Below are 22,401 nucleotides of genomic sequence, written 5' to 3'. Positions count from 1 at the left end.
AACACACCGTCTCTCTACACCCCATACCCAATTTGTAGGCCTAATGCATTGTAGTTTGCAACAACTACTAAACGAGAGTAGGAAGATCGAAGCAATGTGGACGAAACCTGGGGAACACCTTGGAGTGGAACACACCGTCTCTCTACACCCCATACCCAATTTGTAGGCCTAATGCAGTGTAGTTTGCAACAACTACTAAACGAGAGTCGGAAGACCAAAACAATGGAGAGGAAACCTGGGGAACACCTTGGAGTGGAACACACCGTCTCTACACCCCATACCCAATTTGTAGGCCTAATGCAGTGTAGTTTGCAACAACTACTAAACGAGAGTAGGAAGATCGAAGCAATGTGGACGAAACCTGGGGAACACCTTGGAGTGTAACACACCGTCTCTCTACACCCCATACCCAATTTGTAGGCCTAATGCATGTAGTTTGCAACAACTACTAAACGAGAGTCCGAAGACCAAAGCAATGGAGAGGAAACCTGGGGAACACCTTGGAGTGGAACACACCGTCTCTCTACACCCCATACCCAATTTGTAGGCCTAATGCAGTGTAGTTTGCAACAACTACTAAACGAGAGTAGGAAGACCGAAGCAATGTGGATGAAACCTGGGGAACACCTTGGAGTGTAACACACCGTCTCTACACCCCATACCCAATTTGTAGGCCTAATGCAGTGTAGTTTGCAACAACTACTAAACGAGAGTAGGAAGACCAAAGCAATGGAGAGGAAACCTGGGGAACACCTTGGAGTGGAACACACCGTCTCTACACCCCATACCCAATTTGTAGGCCTAATGCAGTGGAGTTTGCAACAACTACTAAACGAGAGTAAGAAGTTCGAAGAAATGTGGAGGAAACCTGGGGAACACCTTGGAGTGGAACACACCATCTCCCTTCACCCCATACCCAATTTGTAGGCCTAATGCAGTGTAGTTTGCAACAACTACTAAACGAGAGTCGGAAGACCAAAGCAATGGAGAGGAAACCTGGGGAACACCTTAGAGTAGAACACACCGTCTCTACACCCCATACCCAATTTGTAGGCCTAATGCAGTGTAGTTTGCAACAACTACTAAACGAGAGTAGGAAGACCAAAGCAATGGAGAGGAAACCTGGGGAACACCTTGGAGTGGAAACACACCGTCTCTACACCCCATACCCAATTTGTAGGCCTAATGCAGTGTAGTTTGCAACAACTACTAAACGAGAGTAGGAAGATCGAAGAAATGTGGAGGAAACCTGGGGAACACCTTGGAGTGGAACACACCGTCTCTCTTCACCCCATACCCAATTTGTAGGCCTAATGCAGTGTAGTTTGCAACAACTACTAAACGAGAGTCGGAAGACCAAAGCAATGGAGAGGAAACCTGGGGAACACCTTGGAGTGGAACACACCGTCTCTACACCCCATACCCAATTTGTAGGCCTAATGCAGTGTAGTTTGCAACAACTACTAAACGAGAGTCGGAAGACCAAAGCAATGGAGAGGAAACCTGGGGAACACCTTGGAGTGGAACACACCGTCTCTACACCCCATACCCAATTTGTAGGCCTAATGCAGTGTAGTTTGCAACAACTACTAAACGAGAGTAGGAAGATCGAAGCAATGTGGACGAAACCTGGGGAACACCTTGGAGTGGAACACACCGTCTCTCCACACCCCATACCCAATTTGTAGGCCTAATGCAGTGTAGTTTGCAACAACTACTAAATGAGAGTAGAAAGATCGAAGCAATGTGGACGAAACCTGGGGAACACCTTGGAGTGTAACACACCGTCTCTCTACACCCCATACCCAATTTGTAGGCCTAATGCAGTGTAGTTTGCAACAACTACTAAACGAGAGTAGGAAGATCGAAGCAATGTGGACGAAACCTGGGGAACACCTTGGAGTGTAACACACCGTCTCTACACCCCATACCCAATTTGTAGGTCTAATGCAGTGTAGTTTGCAACAACTACTAAACGAGAGTCGGAAGACCAAAGCAATGGAGAGGAAACCTGGGGAACAGCTTGGAGTGGAACACACCGTCTCTACACCCCATACCCAATTTGTAGGCCTAATGGAGTGTAGTTTGCAACAACTACTAAACGAGAGTCGGAAGACCAAAGCAATGTAGAGGAAACCTGGGGAACACCTTGGAGTGTAACACACCGTCTCTCTACACCCCATACCCAATTTGTAGGCCTAAGTGTAGTTTGCAACAACTACTAAACGAGAGTAGGAAGATCGAAGCAATGTGGACGAAACCTGGGGAATACTTTGGAGTGTAACACACAGTCTCTCAACACCCCATACCCAATTTGTAGGCCTAATGCAGTGTAGTTTGCAACAACTACTAAACGAGAGTAGGAAGATCGAAGCAATGTGGACGAAACCTGGGGAACACCTTGGAGTGTAACACACCGTCTCTCTACACCCCATACCCAATTTGTAGGCCTAATGCAGTGTAGTTTGCAACAACTACTAAACGAGAGTCGGAAGACCAAAGCAATGGAGAGGAAACCTGGGGAACACCTTGGAGTGGAACACACCGTCTCTACACCCCATACCCAATTTGTAGGCCTAATGCAGTGTAGTTTGCAACAACTACTAAACGAGAGTAGGAAGACCAAAGCAATGGAGAGGAAACCTGGGGAACACCTTGGAGTGGAACACACCGTCTCTACACCCCATACCCAATTTGTAGGCCTAATGCAGTGTAGTTTGCAACAACTACTAAACGAGAGTAGGAAGATCGAAGCATTGTGGACGAAACCTGGGGAACACCTTGGAGTGTAACACACCGTCTCTCTACACCCCATACCCAATTTGTAGGCCTAATGCAGTGTAGTTTGCAACAACTACTAAACGAGAGTAGGAAGATCGAAGCAATGTGGATGAAACCTGGGGAACACCTTGGAGTGGAACACACCGTCTCTACACCCCATACCCAATTTGTAGGCCTAATGCAGTGTAGTTTGCAACAACTACTAAACGAGAGTCGGAAGACCAAAGCAATGGAGAGGAAACCTGGGAAACACCTTGGAGTGGAACACACCGTCTCTACACCCCATACCCAATTTGTAGGCCTAATGCAGTGTAGTTTGCAACAACTACTAAACGAGAGTAGGAAGACCAAAGCAATGGAGAGGAAACCTGGGGAACACCTTGGAGTGGAACACACCGTCTCTACACCCCATACCCAATTTGTAGGCCTAATGCAGTGTAGATTGCAACAACTACTAAACGAGAGTAGGAATATCGAAGCAATGTGGACGAAACCTGGGGAACACCTTGGAGTGTAACACACCGTCTCTACACCCCATACCCAATTTGTAGGTCTAATGCAGTGTAGTTTGCAACAACTACTAAACGATAGTCGGAAGACCAAAGCAATGGAGAGGAAACCTGGGGAACACCTTGGAGTGGAACACACCGTCTCTACCTACACCCCATACCCAATTTGTAGGCCTAATGCAGTGTAGTTTGCAACAAGTACTAAACGAGAGTCGGAAGACCAAAGCAATGGAGAGGAAACCTGGGAAACACCTTGGAGTGGAACACACCGTCTCTACACCCCATACCCAATTTGTAGGCCTAATGCAGTGTAGTTTGCAACAACTACTAAACGAGAGTAGGAAGATCGAAGAAATGTGGAGGAAACCTGGGGAACACCTTGGTGTGGAACACACCGTCTCTCTTCACCCCATACCCAATTTGTAGGCCTAATGCAGTGTAGTTTGCAACAACTACTAAACGAGAGTCGGAAGACCAAAGCAATGGAGAGGAAACCTGGGGAACACCTTGGAGTGGAACACACCGTCTCTACACCCCATACCCAATTTGTAGGCCTAATGCAGTGTAGTTTGCAACAAGTACTAAACGAGAGTCTGAAGACCAAAGCAATGGAGAGGAAACCTGGGGAACACCTTGGAGTGGAACACACCGTCTCTACACCCCATACCCAATTTGTAGGTCTAATGCAGTGTAGTTTGCAACAACTACTAAACGAGAGTAGGAAGACCAAAGCAATGGAGAGGAAACCTGGGGAACACCTTGGAGTGGAACACACCGTCTCTACACCCCATACCCAATTTGTAGGCCTAATGCAGTGTAGTTTGCAACAACTACTAAACGAGAGTAGGAAGATCGAAGCAATGTGGACGAAACCTGGGGAACACCTTGGAGTGTAACACACCGTCTCTCTACACCCCATACCGAATTTCTAGGCCTCATGCAGTGTAGTTTGCAACAACTACTAAACGAGAGTAAGAAGATCGAAGCAATGTGGACGAAACCTGGGGAACACCTTGGAGTGTAACACACCATATCTACACCCCATACCCAATTTGTAGGCCTAATGCAGTGTAGTTTGCAACAACTACTAAACGAGAGTCGGAAGACCAAAGCAATGGAGAGGAAACCTGGGGAACACCTTGGAGTGGAACACACCGTCTCTACACCCCATACCCAATTTGTAGGCCTAATGCAGTGTAGTTTGCAACAAGTACTAAACGAGAGTCGGAAGACCAAAGCAATGGAGAGGAAACCTGGGGAACACCTTGGAGTGGAACACACCGTCTCTACACCCCGTACCCAATTTGTAGGTCTAATGCAGTGTAGTTTGCAACAACTACTAAACGAGAGTAGGAAGACCAAAGCAATGGAGAGGAAACCTGGGGAACACCTTGGAGTGGAACACACCGTCTCTACACCCCATACCCAATTTGTAGGCCTAATGCAGTGTAGTTTGCAACAACTACTAAACGAGAGTAGGAAGATCGAAGCAATGTGGACGAAACCTGGGGAACACCTTGGAGTGTAACACACCGTCTCTCTACACCCCATACCGAATTTCTAGGCCTCATGCAGTGTAGTTTGCAACAACTACTAAACGAGAGTAAGAAGATCGAAGCAATGTGGACGAAACCTGGGGAACACCTTGGAGTGTAACACACCATATCTACACCCCATACCCAATTTGTAGGCCTAATGCAGTGTAGTTTGCAACAACTACTAAACGAGAGTCGGAAGACCAAAGCAATGGAGAGGAAACCTGGGGAACACCTTGGAGTGGAACACACCGTCTCTACACCCCATACCCAATTTGTAGGCCTAATGCAGTGTAGTTTGCAACAACTACTAAACGAGAGTAGGAAGATCGATGCAATGTGGACGAAACCTGGGGAACACCTTGGAGTGGAACACACCGTCTCTCTACACCCCATACCCAATTTGTAGGCCTAATGCAGTGTAGTTTGCAACAACTACTAAACGAGAGTAGGAAGATCGAAGCAAGGTGGACGAAACCTGGGGAACACCTTGGAGTGTAGCACACCGTCTCTACACCCCATACCCAATTTGTAGGCCTAATGCAGTGTAGTTTGCAACAACTACTAAACGAGAGTCGGAAGACCAAAGCAATGGAGAGGAAACCTGGGGAACACCTTGGAGTGGAACACACCGTCTCTACACCCCATACCCAATTTGTAGGCCTCATGCAGTGTAGTTTGCAACAACTACGAAACGAGAGTAGGAAGACCAAAGCAATGGAGAGGAAACCTGGGGAACACCTTGGAGTGGAACACACCGTCTCTACACCCCATACCCAATTTGTAGGCCTAATGCAGTGTAGTTTGCAACAACTACTAAACGAGAGTAGGAAGATCGAAGCAATGTGGACGAAACCTGGGGAACACCTTGGAGTGTAACACACCGTCTCTACACCCCATACCCAATTTGTAGGCCTAATGCAGTGTAGTTTGCAACAACTACTAAACGAGAGTCGGAAGACCAAAGCAATGGAGAGGAAACCTGGGAAACACCTTGGAGTGGAACACACCATCTCTACACCCCATACCCAATTTGTCGGCCTAATGCAGTGTAGTTTGCAACAACTACTAAACGAGTGTAGGAAGAAGAAAGCAATGGAGAGGAAACCTGGGGAACACCTTGGAGTGGAACACACCGTCTCTCTACACCCCATACCCAATTTGTAGGCCTAATGCAGTGTAGTTTGCAACAACTACTAAACAAGAGTAGGAAGATCGAAGCAATGTGGACGAAACCTGGGGAACACCTTGGAGTGGAACACACCGTCTCTCTACACCCCATACCAAATTTGTAGGCCTAATGCAGTGTAGTTTGCAACAACTACTAAATGAGAGTAGGAAGATCGAAGCAATGTGGACGAAACCTGGGGAACACCTTGGAGTGTAACACACCGTCTCTCTACACCCCATACCCAATTTGTAGGCCTAATGCAGTGTAGTTTGCAACAACTACTAAACGAGAGTAGGAAAATCGAAGCAATGTGGACGAAACCTGGGGAACACCTTGGAGTGGAACACACCGTCTCTACACCCCGTACCCAATTTGTAGGTCTACTGCAGTGTAGTTTGCAACAACTACTAAACGAGAGTCGGAAGACCAAAGCAATGGAGAGGAAACCTGGGGAACACCTTGGAGTGTAACACACCGTCTCTACACCCCATACACAATTTGTAGGCCTAATGCAGTGTAGTTTGCAACAACTACTAAACGAGAGTCGGAAGACCAAAGCAATGGAGAGGAAACCTGGGGAACACCTTGGAGTGGAACACACCGTCTCTACACCCCATACCCAATTTGTAGGCCTAATGCAGTGTCGTTTGCAACAACTACTAAACGAGAGTAGGAAGATCGAAGCAATGTGGACGAAACCTGGGGAACACCTTGAGTGTAACATACCGTGTCTCTACACCCCATACCCAATTTGTAGGCCTAATGCAGTGTAGTTTGCAACAACTACTAAACGAGAGTAGGAAGATCGAAGCAATTTGGACGAAACCTGGGGAACACCTTGGAGTGTAACACACCGTCTCTACACCCCATACCCAATTTGTAGGCCTAATGCAGTGTAGTTTGCAACAACTACTAAACGAGAGTCGGAACACCAAAGCAATGGAGAGGAAACCTGGGAAACACCTTGGAGTGGAACACACCATCTCTACACCCCATACCCAATTTTTCGGCCTAATGCAGTGTAGTTTGCAACAACTACTAAACGAGAGTAGGAAGAAGAAAGCAATGGAGAGGAAACCTGGGGAACACCTTGGAGTGGAACACACCGTCTCTACACCCCATACCCAATTTGTAGGCCTAATGCAGTGTAGTTTGCAACAACTACTAAACGAGAGTAGGAAGAAGAAAGCAATGGAGAGGAAACCTGGGGAACACCTTGGAGTGGAACACACCGTCTCTACACCCCATACCCAATTTGTAGGCCTAATGCAGTGTAGTTTGCAACAACTACTAAACGAGAGTAGGAAGACCAAAGCAATGGAGAGGAAACCTGGGGAACACCTTGGAGTGGAACACACCGTCTCTACACCCCATACCCAATTTGTAGGCCTAATGCAGTGTAGTTTGCAACAACTACTAAACGAGAGTAGGAAGATCGAAGCAATGTGGACGAAACCTGGGGAACACCTTGGAGTGGAACACACCGTCTCTCTACACCCCATACCCAATTTGTAGGCCTAATGCAGTGTAGTTTGCAACAACTACTAAACGAGAGTAGGAAGAAGAAAGCAATGGAGAGGAAACCTGGGGAACACCTTGGAGTGGAACACACCGTCTCTACACCCCATACCCAATTTGTAGGCCTAATGCAGTGTAGTTTGCAACAACTACTAAACGAGAGTAGGAAGAAGAAAGCAATGGAGAGGAAACCTGGGGAACACCTTGGAGTGGAACACACCGTCTCTACACCCCATACCCAATTTGTAGGCCTAATGCAGTGTAGTTTGCAACAACTACTAAACGAGAGTAGGAGGACCAAAGCAATGGAGAGGAAACCTGGGGAACACCTTGGAGTGGAACACACCGTCTCTACACCCCATACCCAATTTGTAGGCCTAATGCAGTGTAGTTTGCAACAACTACTAAACGAGAGTAGGAAGATCGAAGCAATGTGGACGAAACCTGGGGAACACCTTGGAGTGGAACACACCGTCTCTCTACACCCCATACCCAATTTGTAGGCCTAATGCAGTGTAGTTTGCAACAACTACTAAACGAGAGTAGGAAGAAGAAAGCAATGGAGAGGAAACCTGGGGAACACCTTGGAGTGGAACACACCGTCTCTACACCCCATACCCAATTTGTAAGCCTAATGCAGTGTAGTTTGCAACAACTACTAAACGAGAGTCGGAAGACCAAAGCAATGGAGAGGAAACCTTGGGGAACACCTTGAAGTGGAACACACCGTCTCTACACCCCATACCCAATTTGTAGGCCTAATGCAGTGTAGTTGGCAACAACTACTAAACGAGAGTCGGAAGACCAAAGCAATGGAGAGGAAACCTGGGGAACACCTTAGAGTGGAACACACCATCTCTACAGCCCATACCCAATTTGTAGGCCTAATGCAGTGTAGTTTGCAACAACTACTAAACGAGAGTAGGAAGATCGAAGCAATGTGGACGAAACCTGGGGAACACCTTGAGTGTAACATACCGTCTCTCTACACCCCATACCCAATTTGTAGGCCTAATGCAGGATAGTTTGCAACAACTACTAAACGATAGTAGGAAGATCGAAGCAATGTGGACGAAACCTGGGGAACACCTTGGAGTGGAACACACCGTCTCTCTACACCCCATACCCAATTTGTAGGCCTAATGCAGTGTAGTTTGCAACAACTACTAAACGAGAGTCGGAAGACCAAAGCAATGGAGAGGAAACCTGGGGAACACCTTGGAGTGGAACACACCGTCTCTACACCCCATACCCAATTTGTAGGCCTAATGCAGTGTAGTTTGCAACAACTACTAAACGAGAGTCGGAAGACCAAAGCAATGGAGAGGAAACTTGGGGAACACCTTGGAGTGGAACACACCGTCTCTACACCCCATACCCAATTTGTAGGCCTAATGCAGTGTAGTTTGCAACAACTACTAAACGAGAGTAGGAAAATCGAAGCAATGTGGACGAAACCTGGGGAACACCTTGGAGTGGAACACACCGTCTCTCTACACCCCACACCCAATTTGTAGGTCTAATGCAGTGTAGTTTGCAACAACTACTAAATGAGAGTAGGAAGATCGAAGCAATGTGGACGAAACCTGGGGAACACCTTGGAGTGTAACACACCGTCTCTCTACACCCCATACCCAATTTGTAGGCCTAATGCAGTGTAGTTTGCAACAACTACTAAATGAGAGTAGGAAGATCGAAGCAATGTGGACGAAACCTGGGGAACACCTTGGAGTGTAACACACCGTCTCTCTACACCCCATACCCAATTTGTAGGCCTAATGCAGTGTAGTTTGCAACAACTACTAAACGAGAGTAGGAAGATCGAAGCAATGTGGACGAAACCTGGGGAACACCTTGGAGTGGAACACACCGTCTCTACACCCCATACCCAATTTGTAGGCCTAATGCAGTGTAGTTTGCAACAACTACTAAACGAGAGTAGGAAGATCGAAGCAATGTGGACGAAACCTGGGGAACACCTTGGAGTGGAACACACCGTCTCTCTACACCCCATACCCAATTTGTAGGCCTAATGCAGTGTAGTTTGCAACAACTACTTAATGAGAGTAGGAAGATCGAAGCAATGTGGACGAAACCTGGGGAACACCTTGGAGTGTAACACACCGTCTCTCTACACCCCATACCCAATTTGTAGGCCTAATGCAGTGTAGTTTGCAACAACTACTAAACGAGAGTAGGAAGATCGAAGCAATGTGGACGAAACCTGGGGAACACCTTGGAGTGTAACACACCGTCTCTACACCCCATACCCAATTTGTAGGTCTAATGCAGTGTAGTTTGCAACAACTACTAAACGAGAGTCGGAAGACCAAAGCAATGGAGAGGAAACCTGTGGAACACCTTGGAGTGGAACACACCATCTCTACACCCCATACCCAATTTGTAGGCCTAATGCAGTGTAGTTTGCAACAACTACTAAACGAGAGTCGGAAGACCAAAGCAATGGAGAGGAAACCTGGGGAACACCTTGGAGTGTAACACACCGTCTCTCTACACCCCATACCCAATTTGTAGGCCTAATGCAGTGTAGTTTGCAACAACTACTAAACGAGAGTAGGAAGATCGAAGCAATGTGGACGAAACCTGGGGAACACCTTGGAGTGTAACACACCGTCTCTACACCCCATACCCAATTTGTAGGCCTAATGCAGTGTAGTTTGCAACAACTACTAAACGAGAGTTGGAAGACCAAAGCAATGGAGGGGAAACCTGGGGAACACCTTGGAGTGGAACACACCGTCTCTACACCCCATACCCAATTTGTAGGTCTAATGCAGTGTAGTTTGCAACAACTACTAAACGAGAGTAGGAAGACCAAAGCAATGGAGAGGAAACCTGGGGAACACCTTGGAGTGGAACACACCGTCTCTACACCCCATACCCAATTTGTAGGCCTAATGCAGTGTAGTTTGCAACAACTACTAAACGAGAGTAGGAAGATCGAAGCAATGTGGACGAAACCTGGGGAACACCTTGGAGTGTAACACACCGTCTCTCTACACCCCATACCGAATTTCTAGGCCTCATGCAGTGTAGTTTGCAACAACTACTAAACGAGAGTAAGAAGATCGAAGCAATGTGGACGAAACCTGGGGAACACCTTGGAGTGTAACACACCATATCTACACCCCATACCCAATTTGTAGGCCTAATGCAGTGTAGTTTGCAACAACTACTAAACGAGAGTCGGAAGACCAAAGCAATGGAGAGGAAACCTGGGGAACACCTTGGAGTGGAACACACCGTCTCTACACCCCATACCCAATTTGTAGGCCTAATGCAGTGTAGTTTGCAACAACTACTAAACGAGAGTAGGAAGATCGATGCAATGTGGACGAAACCTGGGGAACACCTTGGAGTGGAACACACCGTGTCTCTACACCCCATACCCAATTTGTAGGCCTAATGCAGTGTAGTTTGCAACAACTACTAAACGAGAGTAGGAAGATCGAAGCAAGGTGGACGAAACCTGGGGAACACCTTGGAGTGTAGCACACCGTCTCTACACCCCATACCCAATTTGTAGGCCTAATGCAGTGTAGTTTGCAACAACTACTAAACGAGAGTCGGAAGACCAAAGCAATGGAGAGGAAACCTGGGGAACACCTTGGAGTGGAACACACCGTCTCTACACCCCATACCCAATTTGTAGGCCTCATGCAGTGTAGTTTGCAACAACTACGAAACGAGAGTAGGAAGACCAAAGCAATGGAGAGGAAACCTGGGGAACACCTTGGAGTGGAACACACCGTCTCTACACCCCATACCCAATTTGTAGGCCTAATGCAGTGTAGTTTGCAACAACTACTAAACGAGAGTAGGAAGATCGAAGCAATGTGGACGAAACCTGGGGAACACCTTGGAGTGTAACACACCGTCTCTACACCCCATACCCAATTTGTAGGCCTAATGCAGTGTAGTTTGCAACAACTACTAAACGAGAGTCGGAAGACCAAAGCAATGGAGAGGAAACCTGGGAAACACCTTGGAGTGGAACACACCGTCTCTACACCCCATACCCAATTTGTCGGCCTAATGCAGTGTAGTTTGCAACAACTACTAAACGAGTGTAGGAAGAAGAAAGCAATGGAGAGGAAACCTGGGGAACACCTTGGAGTGGAACACACCGTCTCTCTACACCCCATACCCAATTTGTAGGCCTAATGCAGTGTAGTTTGCAACAACTACTAAACAAGAGTAGGAAGATCGAAGCAATGTGGACGAAACCTGGGGAACACCTTGGAGTGGAACACACCGTCTCTCTACACCCCATACCAAATTTGTAGGCCTAATGCAGTGTAGTTTGCAACAACTACTAAATGAGAGTAGGAAGATCGAGGCAATGTGGACGAAAACTGGGGAACACCTTGGAGTGTAACACACCGTCTCTCTACACCCCATACCCAATTTGTAGGCCTAATGCAGTGTAGTTTGCAACAACTACTAAACGAGAGTAGGAAGATCGAAGCAATGTGGACGAAACCTGGGGAACACCTTGGAGTGGAACACACCGTCTCTACACCCCGTACCCAATTTGTAGGTCTACTGCAGTGTAGTTTGCAACAACTACTAAACGAGAGTCGGAAGACCAAAGCAATGGAGAGGAAACCTGGGGAACACCTTGGAGTGTAACACACCGTCTCTACACCCCATACACAATTTGTAGGCCTAATGCAGTGTAGTTTGCAACAACTACTAAACGAGAGTCGGAAGACCAAAGCAATGGAGAGGAAACCTGGGGAACACCTTGGAGTGGAACACACCGTCTCTACACCCCATACCCAATTTGTAGGCCTAATGCAGTGTCGTTTGCAACAACTACTAAACGAGAGTAGGAAGATCGAAGCAATGTGGACGAAACCTGGGGAACACCTTGAGTGTAACATACCGTGTCTCTACACCCCATACCCAATTTGTAGGCCTAATGCAGTGTAGTTTGCAACAACTACTAAACGAGAGTAGGAAGATCGAAGCAATTTGGACGAAACCTGGGGAACACCTTGGAGTGTAACACACCGTCTCTACACCCCATACCCAATTTGTAGGCCTAATGCAGTGTAGTTTGCAACAACTACTAAACGAGAGTCGGAAGACCAAAGCAATGGAGAGGAAACCTGGGAAACACCTTGGAGTGGAACACACCATCTCTACACCCCATACCCAATTTTTCGGCCTAATGCAGTGTAGTTTGCAACAACTACTAAACGAGAGTAGGAAGAAGAAAGCAATGGAGAGGAAACCTGGGGAACACCTTGGAGTGGAACACACCGTCTCTACACCCCATACCCAATTTGTAGGCCTAATGCAGTGTAGTTTGCAACAACTACTAAACGAGAGTAGGAAGAAGAAAGCAATAGAGAGGAAACCTGGGGAACACCTTGGAGTGGAACACACCGTCTCTACACCCCATACCCAATTTGTAGGCCTAATGCAGTGTAGTTTGCAACAACTACTAAACGAGAGTAGGAAGACCAAAGCAATGGAGAGGAAACCTGGGGAACACCTTGGAGTGGAACACACCGTCTCTACACCCCATACCCAATTTGTAGGCCTAATGCAGTGTAGTTTGCAACAACTACTAAACGAGAGTAGGAAGATCGAAGCAATGTGGACGAAACCTGGGGAACACCTTGGAGTGGAACACACCGTCTCTCTACACCCCATACCCAATTTGTAGGCCTAATGCAGTGTAGTTTGCAACAACTACTAAACGAGAGTAGGAAGAAGAAAGCAATGGAGAGGAAACCTGGGGAACACCTTGGAGTGGAACACACCGTCTCTACACCCCATACCCAATTTGTAGGCCTAATGCAGTGTAGTTTGCAACAACTACTAAACGAGAGTAGGAAGACCAAAGCAATGGAGAGGAAACCTGGGGAACACCTTGGAGTGGAACACACCGTCTCTACACCCCATACCCAATTTGTAGGCCTAATGCAGTGTAGTTTGCAACAACTACTAAACGAGAGTAGGAAGATCGAAGCAATGTGGACGAAACCTGGGGAACACCTTGGAGTGGAACACACCGTCTCTCTACACCCCATACCCAATTTGTAGGCCTAATGCAGTGTAGTTTGCAACAACTACTAAACGAGAGTAGGAAGAAGAAAGCAATGGAGAGGAAACCTGGGGAACACCTTGGAGTGGAACACACCGTCTCTACACCCCATACCCAATTTGTAGGCCTAATGCAGTGTAGTTTGCAACAACTACTAAACGAGAGTCGGAAGACCAAAGCAATGGAGAGGAAACCTTGGGGAACACCTTGAAGTGGAACACACCGTCTCTACACCCCATACCCAATTTGTAGGCCTAATGCAGTGTAGTTGGCAACAACTACTAAACGAGAGTCGGAAGACCAAAGCAATGGAGAGGAAACCTGGGGAACACCTTAGAGTGGAACACACCATCTCTACAGCCCATACCCAATTTGTAGGCCTAATGCAGTGTAGTTTGCAACAACTACTAAACGAGAGTAGGAAGATCGAAGCAATGTGGACGAAACCTGGGGAACACCTTGAGTGTAACATACCGTCTCTCTACACCCCATACCCAATTTGTAGGCCTAATGCAGGATAGTTTGCAACAACTACTAAACGATAGTAGGAAGATCGAAGCAATGTGGACGAAACCTGGGGAACACCTTGGAGTGGAACACACCGTCTCTCTACACCCCATACCCAATTTGTAGGCCTAATGCAGTGTAGTTTGCAACAACTACTAAACGAGAGTCGGAAGACCAAAGCAATGGAGAGGAAACCTGGGGAACACCTTGGAGTGGAACACACCGTCTCTACACCCCATACCCAATTTGTAGGCCTAATGCAGTGTAGTTTGCAACAACTACTAAACGAGAGTCGGAAGACCAAAGCAATGGAGAGGAAACTTGGGGAACACCTTGGAGTGGAACACACCGTCTCTACACCCCATACCCAATTTGTAGGCCTAATGCAGTGTAGTTTGCAACAACTACTAAACGAGAGTAGGAAGATCGAAGCAATGTGGACGAAACCTGGGGAACACCTTGGAGTGGAACACACTGTCACTACACCCCATACCCAATTTGTAGGCCTAATGCAGTGTAGTTTGCAACAACTACTAAACGAGAGTAGGAAGATCGAAGCAATGTGGACGAAACCTGGGGAACACCTTGGAGTGGAACACACCGTCTCTCTACACCCCATACCCAATTTGTAGGCCTAATGCAGTGTAGTTTGCAACAACTACTTAATGAGAGTAGGAAGATCGAAGCAATGTGGACGAAACCTGGGGAACACCTTGGAGTGTAACACACCGTCTCTCTACACCCCATACCCAATTTGTAGGCCTAATGCAGTGTAGTTTGCAACAACTACTAAACGAGAGTAGGAAGATCGAAGCAATGTGGACGAAACCTGGGGAACACCTTGGAGTGTAACACACCGTCTCTACACCCCATACCCAATTTGTAGGTCTAATGCAGTGTAGTTTGCAACAACTACTAAACGAGAGTCGGAAGACCAAAGCAATGGAGAGGAAACCTGTGGAACACCTTGGAGTGGAACACACCATCTCTACACCCCATACCCAATTTGTAGGCCTAATACAGTGTAGTTTGCAACAACTACTAAACGAGAGTCGGAAGACCAAAGCAATGGAGAGGAAACCTGGGGAACACCTTGGAGTGTAACACACCGTCTCTCTACACCCCATACCCAATTTGTAGGCCTAATGCAGTGTAGTTTGCAACAACTACTAAACGAGAGTAGGAAGATCGAAGCAATGTGGACGAAACCTGGGGAACACCTTGGAGTGTAACACACCGTCTCTACACCCCATACCCAATTTGTAGGCCTAATGCAGTGTAGTTTGCAACAACTACTAAACGAGAGTTGGAAGACCAAAGCAATGGAGGGGAAACCTGGGGAACACCTTGGAGTGGAACACACCGTCTCTACACCCCATACCCAATTTGTAGGCCTAATGCAGTGTAGTTTGCAACAACTACTAAACGAGAGTAGGAAGACCAAAGCAATGGAGAGGAAACCTGGGGAACACCTTGGAGTGGAACACACCGTCTCTACACCCCATACCCAATTTGTAGGCCTAATGCAGTGTAGTTTGCAACAACTACTAAAAGAGAGTAGAAAGATCGAAGCAATGTGGACGAAACCTGGGGAACACCTTGGAGTGGAACACACCGTCTCTCTACACCCCATACCCAATTTGTAGGCCTAATGCAGTGTAGTTTGCAACAACTACTAAACGAGAGTCGGAAGACCAAAGCAATGGAGAGGAAACCTGGGGAACACCTTGGAGTGCAACACACCGTCTCTACACCCCATACCCAATTTGTAGGCCTAATGCAGTGCAGTTTGCAAAAACTACTAAACGAGAGTAGGAAGACCAAAGCAATGGAGAGGAAACCTGGGGAACACCTTGGAGTGGAACACACCGTCTCTACACCCCATACCCAATTTGTAGGCCTAATGCAGTGTAGTTTGCAACAACTACTAAACGAGAGTAGGAAGATCGAAGAAATGTGGAGGAAACCTGGGGAACACCTTGGAGTGGAACACACCGTCTCTCTTCACCCCATACCCAATTTGTAGGCCTAATGCAGTGTAGTTTGCAACAACTACTAAACGAGAGTCGGAAGACCAAAGCAATGGAGAGGAAACCTGGGGAACACCTTGGAGTGGAACACACCGTCTCTACACCCCATACCCAATTTGTAGGCCTAATGCAGTGTAGTTTGCAACAACTACTAAATGAGAGTAGGAAGACCAAAGCAATGGAGAGGAAACCTGGGGAACACATTGGAGTGGAACACACCGTCTCTACACCCCATACCCAATTTGTAGGCCTAATGCAGTGTAGTTTGCAACAACTACTAAACGAGAGTAGGAAGATCGAAGCAATGTGGACGAAACCTGGGGAACACCTTGGAGTGTAACACACCGTCTCTCTACACCCCATACCGAATTTGTAGGCCTAATGCAGTCTAGTTTGCAACAACTACTAAACGAGAGTAGGAAGATCGAAGCAATGTGGACGAAACCTGGGGAACACCTTGGAGTGTAACACACCGTCTCTACACCCCATACCCAATTTGTAGGCCTAATGCAGTGTAGTTTGCAACAACTACTAAACGAGAGTCGGAAGACCAAAGCAATGGAGAGGAAACCTGGGGAACACTTGGAGTGGAACACATCGTCTCTACACCCCATACCCAATTTGTAGGCCTAATGCAGTGTAGTTTGCAACAACTACTAAATGAGAGTAGGAAGATCGATGCAATGTGGACGAAACCTGGGGAACACCTTGGAGTGGAACACACCGTCTCTCTACACCCCATACCCAATTTGTAGGCCTAATGCAGTGTAGTTTGCAACAACTACTAAACGAGAGTAGGAAGATCGAAGCAATGTGGACGAAACCTGGGGAACACCTTGGAGTGTAACACACCGTCTCTACACCCCATACCCAATTTGTAGGCCTAATGCAGTGTAGTTTGCAACAACTACTAAACGAGAGTCGGAAGACCAGAGCAATGGAGAGGAAACCTGGGGAACACCTTGGAGTGGAACACACCGTCTCTACACCCCATACCCAATTTGTAGGCCTAATACAGTGTAGTTTGCAACAACTACTAAACGAGAGTAGGAAGATCGAAGCAATGTGGACGAAACCTGGGGAACAACTTGAGTGTAACATACCGTCTCTCTACACCCCATACCCAATTTGTAGGCCTAATGCAGTGTAGTTTGCAACAACTACTAAACGAGAGTAGGAAGATCGAAGCAATGTGGACGAAACCTGGGGAACACCTTGGAGTGTAACACACCGTCTCTACACCCCATACCCAATTTGCAGGCCTAATGCAGTGTAGTTTGCAACAACTACTAAACGAGAGTCGGAAGACCAAAGCAATGGAGAGGAAACCTGGGAAACACCTTGGAGTGGAACACACCATCTCTACACCCCATACCCAATTTGTCGGCCTAATGCAGTGTAGTTTGCAACAACTACTAAACGAGAGTAGGAAGAAGAAAGCAATGGAGAGGAAACCTGGGGAACACCTTGGAGTGGAACACACCGTCTCTACACCCCATACCCAATTTGTAGGCCTAATGCAGTGTAGTTTGCAACAACTACTAAACGAGAGTAGGAAGATCGAAGCAATGTAGAAAAAACGTGGGGAACACCTTGGAATGGAACACACCGTCTCTCTACACCCCATACCCAATTTGTAGGCCTAATGCAGTGTAGTTTGCAACAACTACTAAACGAGAGTCGGAAGACCAAAGCAATGGAGAGGAAGCCTGGGGAACACCTTAGAGTGTAACACACTGTCTCTACACCCCATACACAATTTGTAGGCCTAATGCAGTGTAGTTTGCAACAACTACTAAACGAGAGTCGGAAGACCAAAGCAATGGAGAGGAAACCTGGGGAACACCTTAGAGTGGAACACACCATCTCTACACCCCATACCCAATTTGTAGGCCTAATGCAGTGTAGTTTGCAACAACTACTAAACGAGAGTAGGAAGATCGAAGCAATGTGGACGAAACCTGGGGAACACCTTGAGTGTAACATACCGTCTCTCTACACCCCATACCCAATTTGTAGGCCTAATGCAGTGTAGTTTGCAACAACTACTAAACGAGAGTAGGAAGATCGAAGCAATGTGGACGAAACCTGGGGAACACCTTGGAGTGTAACACACCGTCTCTACACCCCATACCCAATTTGTAGGCCTAATGCAGTGTAGTTTGCAACAACTACTAAACGAGAGTCGGAAGACCAAAGCAATGGAGAGGAAACCTGGGAAACACCTTGGAGTGGAACACTCCATCTCTACACCCCATACCCAATTTTTCGGCCTAATGCAGTGTAGTTTGCAACAACTACTAAACGAGAGTAGGAAGAAGAAAGCAATGGAGAGGAAACCTGGGGAACACCTTGGAGTGGAACACACCGTCTCTACACCCCATACCCAATTTGTAGGCCTAATGCAGTGTAGTTTGCAACAACTGCTAAACGAGAGTAGGAAGATCGAAGCAATGTGGACGAAACCTGGGGAACAAATTGAGTGTAACATACCGTCTCTCTACACCCCATACCCAATTTGTAGGCCTAATGCAGTGTAGTTTGCAACAACTACTAAACGAGAGTAGGAAGAAGAAAGCAATGGCGAGGAAACCTGGGGAACACCTTGGAGTGGAACACACCGTCTCTACACCCCATACCCAATTTGTAGGCCTAATGCAGTGTAGTTTGCAACAACTACTAAACGAGAGTCGGAAGACCAAAGCAATGGAGAGGAAACCTGGGGAACACCTTGGAGTGGAACACACCGTCTCTACACCCCATACCCAATTTGTAGGCCTAATGCAGTGTAGTTTGCAACAACTACTAAACGAGAGTCGGAAGACCAAAGCAATGGAGAGGAAACCTGGGGAACACCTTGGAGTGGAACACACCGTCTCTACACCCCATACCCAATTTGTAGGTCTAATGCAGTGTAGTTTGCAACAACTACTAAACGAGAGTATGAAGATCGAAGCAATGTGGACGAAACCTGGGGAACACCTTGGAGTGGAACACACCGTCTCTCTACACCCCATACCCAATTTGTAGGCCTAATGCAGTGTAGTTTGCAACAACTACTAAACGAGAGTCGGAAGACCAAAGCAATGGAGAGGAAACCTGGGGAACACCTTGGAGTGGAACACACCGTCTCTACACCCCATACCCAATTTGTAGGCCTAATGCAGTGTAGTTTGCAACAACTACTAAACGAGAGTCGGAAGACCAAAGCAATGGAGAGGAAACCTGGGGAACACCTTGGAGTGGAACACACCGTCTCTACACCCCATACCCAATTTGTAGGCCTAATGCAGTGTAGTTTGCAACAACTACTAAACGAGAGTAGGAAGATCGAAGCAATGTGGACGAAACCTGAGGAACACCTTGGAGTGGAACACACCGTCTCTCTACACCCCATACCCAATTTGTAGGTCTAATGCAGTGTAGTTTGCAACAACTACTAAATGAAAGTAGGAAGATCGAAGCAATGTGGACGAAACCTGGGGAACATCTTGGAGTGTAACACACCGTCTCTCTACACCCCATACCCAATTTGTAGGCCTAATGCAGTGTAGTTTGCAACAACTACTAAACGAGAGTAGGAAGATCGAAGCAATGTGGACGAAACCTGGGGAACACCTTGGAGTGGAACACACCGTCTCTACACCCCATACCCAATTTGTAGGCCTAATGCAGTGTAGTTTGCAACAACTACTAAACGAGAGTAGGAAGATCGAAGCAATGTGGACGAAACCTGGGGAACACCTTGGAGTGGAACACACCGTCTCTCTACACCCCATACCCAATTTGTAGGCCTAATGCAGTGTAGTTTGCAACAACTACTAAACGAGAGTCGGAAGACCAAAGCAATGGAGAGGAAACCTGGGGAACACTTGGAGTGGAACACACCGTCTCTACACCCCATACCCAATTTGTAGGCCTAATGCAGTGTAGTTTGCAACAACTACTAAATGAGAGTAGGAAGATCGATGCAATGTGGACGAAACCTGGGGAACACCTTGGAGTGGAACACACCGTCTCTCTACACCCCATACCCAATTTGTAGGCCTAATGCAGTGTAGTTTGCAACAACTACTAAACGAGAGTCGGAAGACCAAAGCAATGGAGAGGAAACCTGGGGAACACCTTGGAGTGCAACACACCGTCTCTACACCCCATACCCAATTTGTAGGCCTAATGCAGTGTAGTTTGCAAAAACTACTAAACGAGAGTAGGAAGACCAAAGCAATGGAGAGGAAACCTGGGGAACACCTTGGAGTGGAACACACCGTCTCTACACCCCATACCCAATTTGTAGGCCTAATGCAGTGTAGTTTGCAACAACTACTAAACGAGAGTAGGAAGATCGAAGAAATGTGGAGGAAACCTGGGGAACACCTTGGAGTGGAACACACCGTCTCTCTTCACCCCATACCCAATTTGTAGGCCTAATGCAGTGTAGTTTGCAACAACTACTAAACGAGAGTCGGAAGACCAAAGCAATGGAGAGGAAACCTGGGGAACACCTTGGAGTGGAACACACCGTCTCTACACCCCATACCCAATTTGTAGGCCTAATGCAGTGTAGTTTGCAACAACTACTAAACGAGAGTAGGAAGACCAAAGCAATGGAGAGGAAACCTGGGGAACACATTGGAGTGGAACACACCGTCTCTACACCCCATACCCAATTTGTAGGCCTAATGCAGTGTAGTTTGCAACAACTACTAAACGAGAGTAGGAAGATTGAAGCAATGTGGACGAAACCTGGGGAACACCTTGGAGTGTAACACACCGTCTCTCTACACCCCATACCGAATTTGTAGGCCTAATGCAGTCTAGTTTGCAACAACTACTAAACGAGAGTAGGAAGATCGAAGCAATGTGGACGAAACCTGGGGAACACCTTGGAGTGTAACACACCGTCTCTACACCCCATACCCAATTTGTAGGCCTAATGCAGTGTAGTTTGCAACAACTACTAAACGAGAGTCGGAAGACCAAAGCAATGGAGAGGAAACCTGGGGAACACTTGGAGTGGAACACACCGTCTCTACACCCCATACCCAATTTGTAGGCCTAATGCAGTGTAGTTTGCAACAACTACTAAATGAGAGTAGGAAGATCGATGCAATGTGGACGAAACCTGGGGAACACCTTGGAGTGGAACACACCGTCTCTCTACACCCCATACCCAATTTGTAGGCCTAATGCAGTGTAGTTTGCAACAACTACTAAACGAGAGTAGGAAGATCGAAGCAATGTGGACGAAACCTGGGGAACACCTTGGAGTGTAACACACCGTCTCTACACCCCATACCCAATTTGTAGGCCTAATGCAGTGTAGTTTGCAACAACTACTAAACGAGAGTAGGAAGATCGAAGCAATGTGGACGAAACCTGGGGAACACCTTGGAGTGGAACACACCGTCTCTCTACACCCCATACCCAATTTGTAGGCCTAATGCAGTGTAGTTTGCAACAACTACTAAACGAGAGTCGGAAGACCAAAGCAATGGAGAGGAAACCTGGGGAACACTTGGAGTGGAACACACCGTCTCTACACCCCATACCCAATTTGTAGGCCTAATGCAGTGTAGTTTGCAACAACTACTAAATGAGAGTAGGAAGATCGATGCAATGTGGACGAAACCTGGGGAACACCTTGGAGTGGAACACACCGTCTCTCTACACCCCATACCCAATTTGTAGGCCTAATGCAGTGTAGTTTGCAACAACTACTAAACGAGAGTCGGAAGACCAAAGCAATGGAGAGGAAACCTGGGGAACACCTTGGAGTGCAACACACCGTCTCTACACCCCATACCCAATTTGTAGGCCTAATGCAGTGTAGTTTGCAAAAACTACTAAACGAGAGTAGGAAGACCAAAGCAATGGAGAGGAAACCTGGGGAACACCTTGGAGTGGAACACACCGTCTCTACACCCCATACCCAATTTGTAGGCCTAATGCAGTGTAGTTTGCAACAACTACTAAACGAGAGTAGGAAGATCGAAGAAATGTGGAGGAAACCTGGGGAACACCTTGGAGTGGAACACACCGTCTCTCTTCACCCCATACCCAATTTGTAGGCCTAATGCAGTGTAGTTTGCAACAACTACTAAACGAGAGTCGGAAGACCAAAGCAATGGAGAGGAAACCTGGGGAACACCTTGGAGTGGAACACACCGTCTCTCTACACCCCATACCGAATTTGTAGGCCTAATGCAGTCTAGTTTGCAACAACTACTAAACGAGAGTAGGAAGATCGAAGCAATGTGGACGAAACGTG

This window comes from Ranitomeya imitator, chromosome 9 (assembly GCF_032444005.1).
Source record: "Ranitomeya imitator isolate aRanImi1 chromosome 9, aRanImi1.pri, whole genome shotgun sequence".
Classification (NCBI taxonomy): Eukaryota; Metazoa; Chordata; class Amphibia; order Anura; family Dendrobatidae; genus Ranitomeya; species Ranitomeya imitator.
This window is presented reverse-complemented; position numbering follows the sequence as displayed.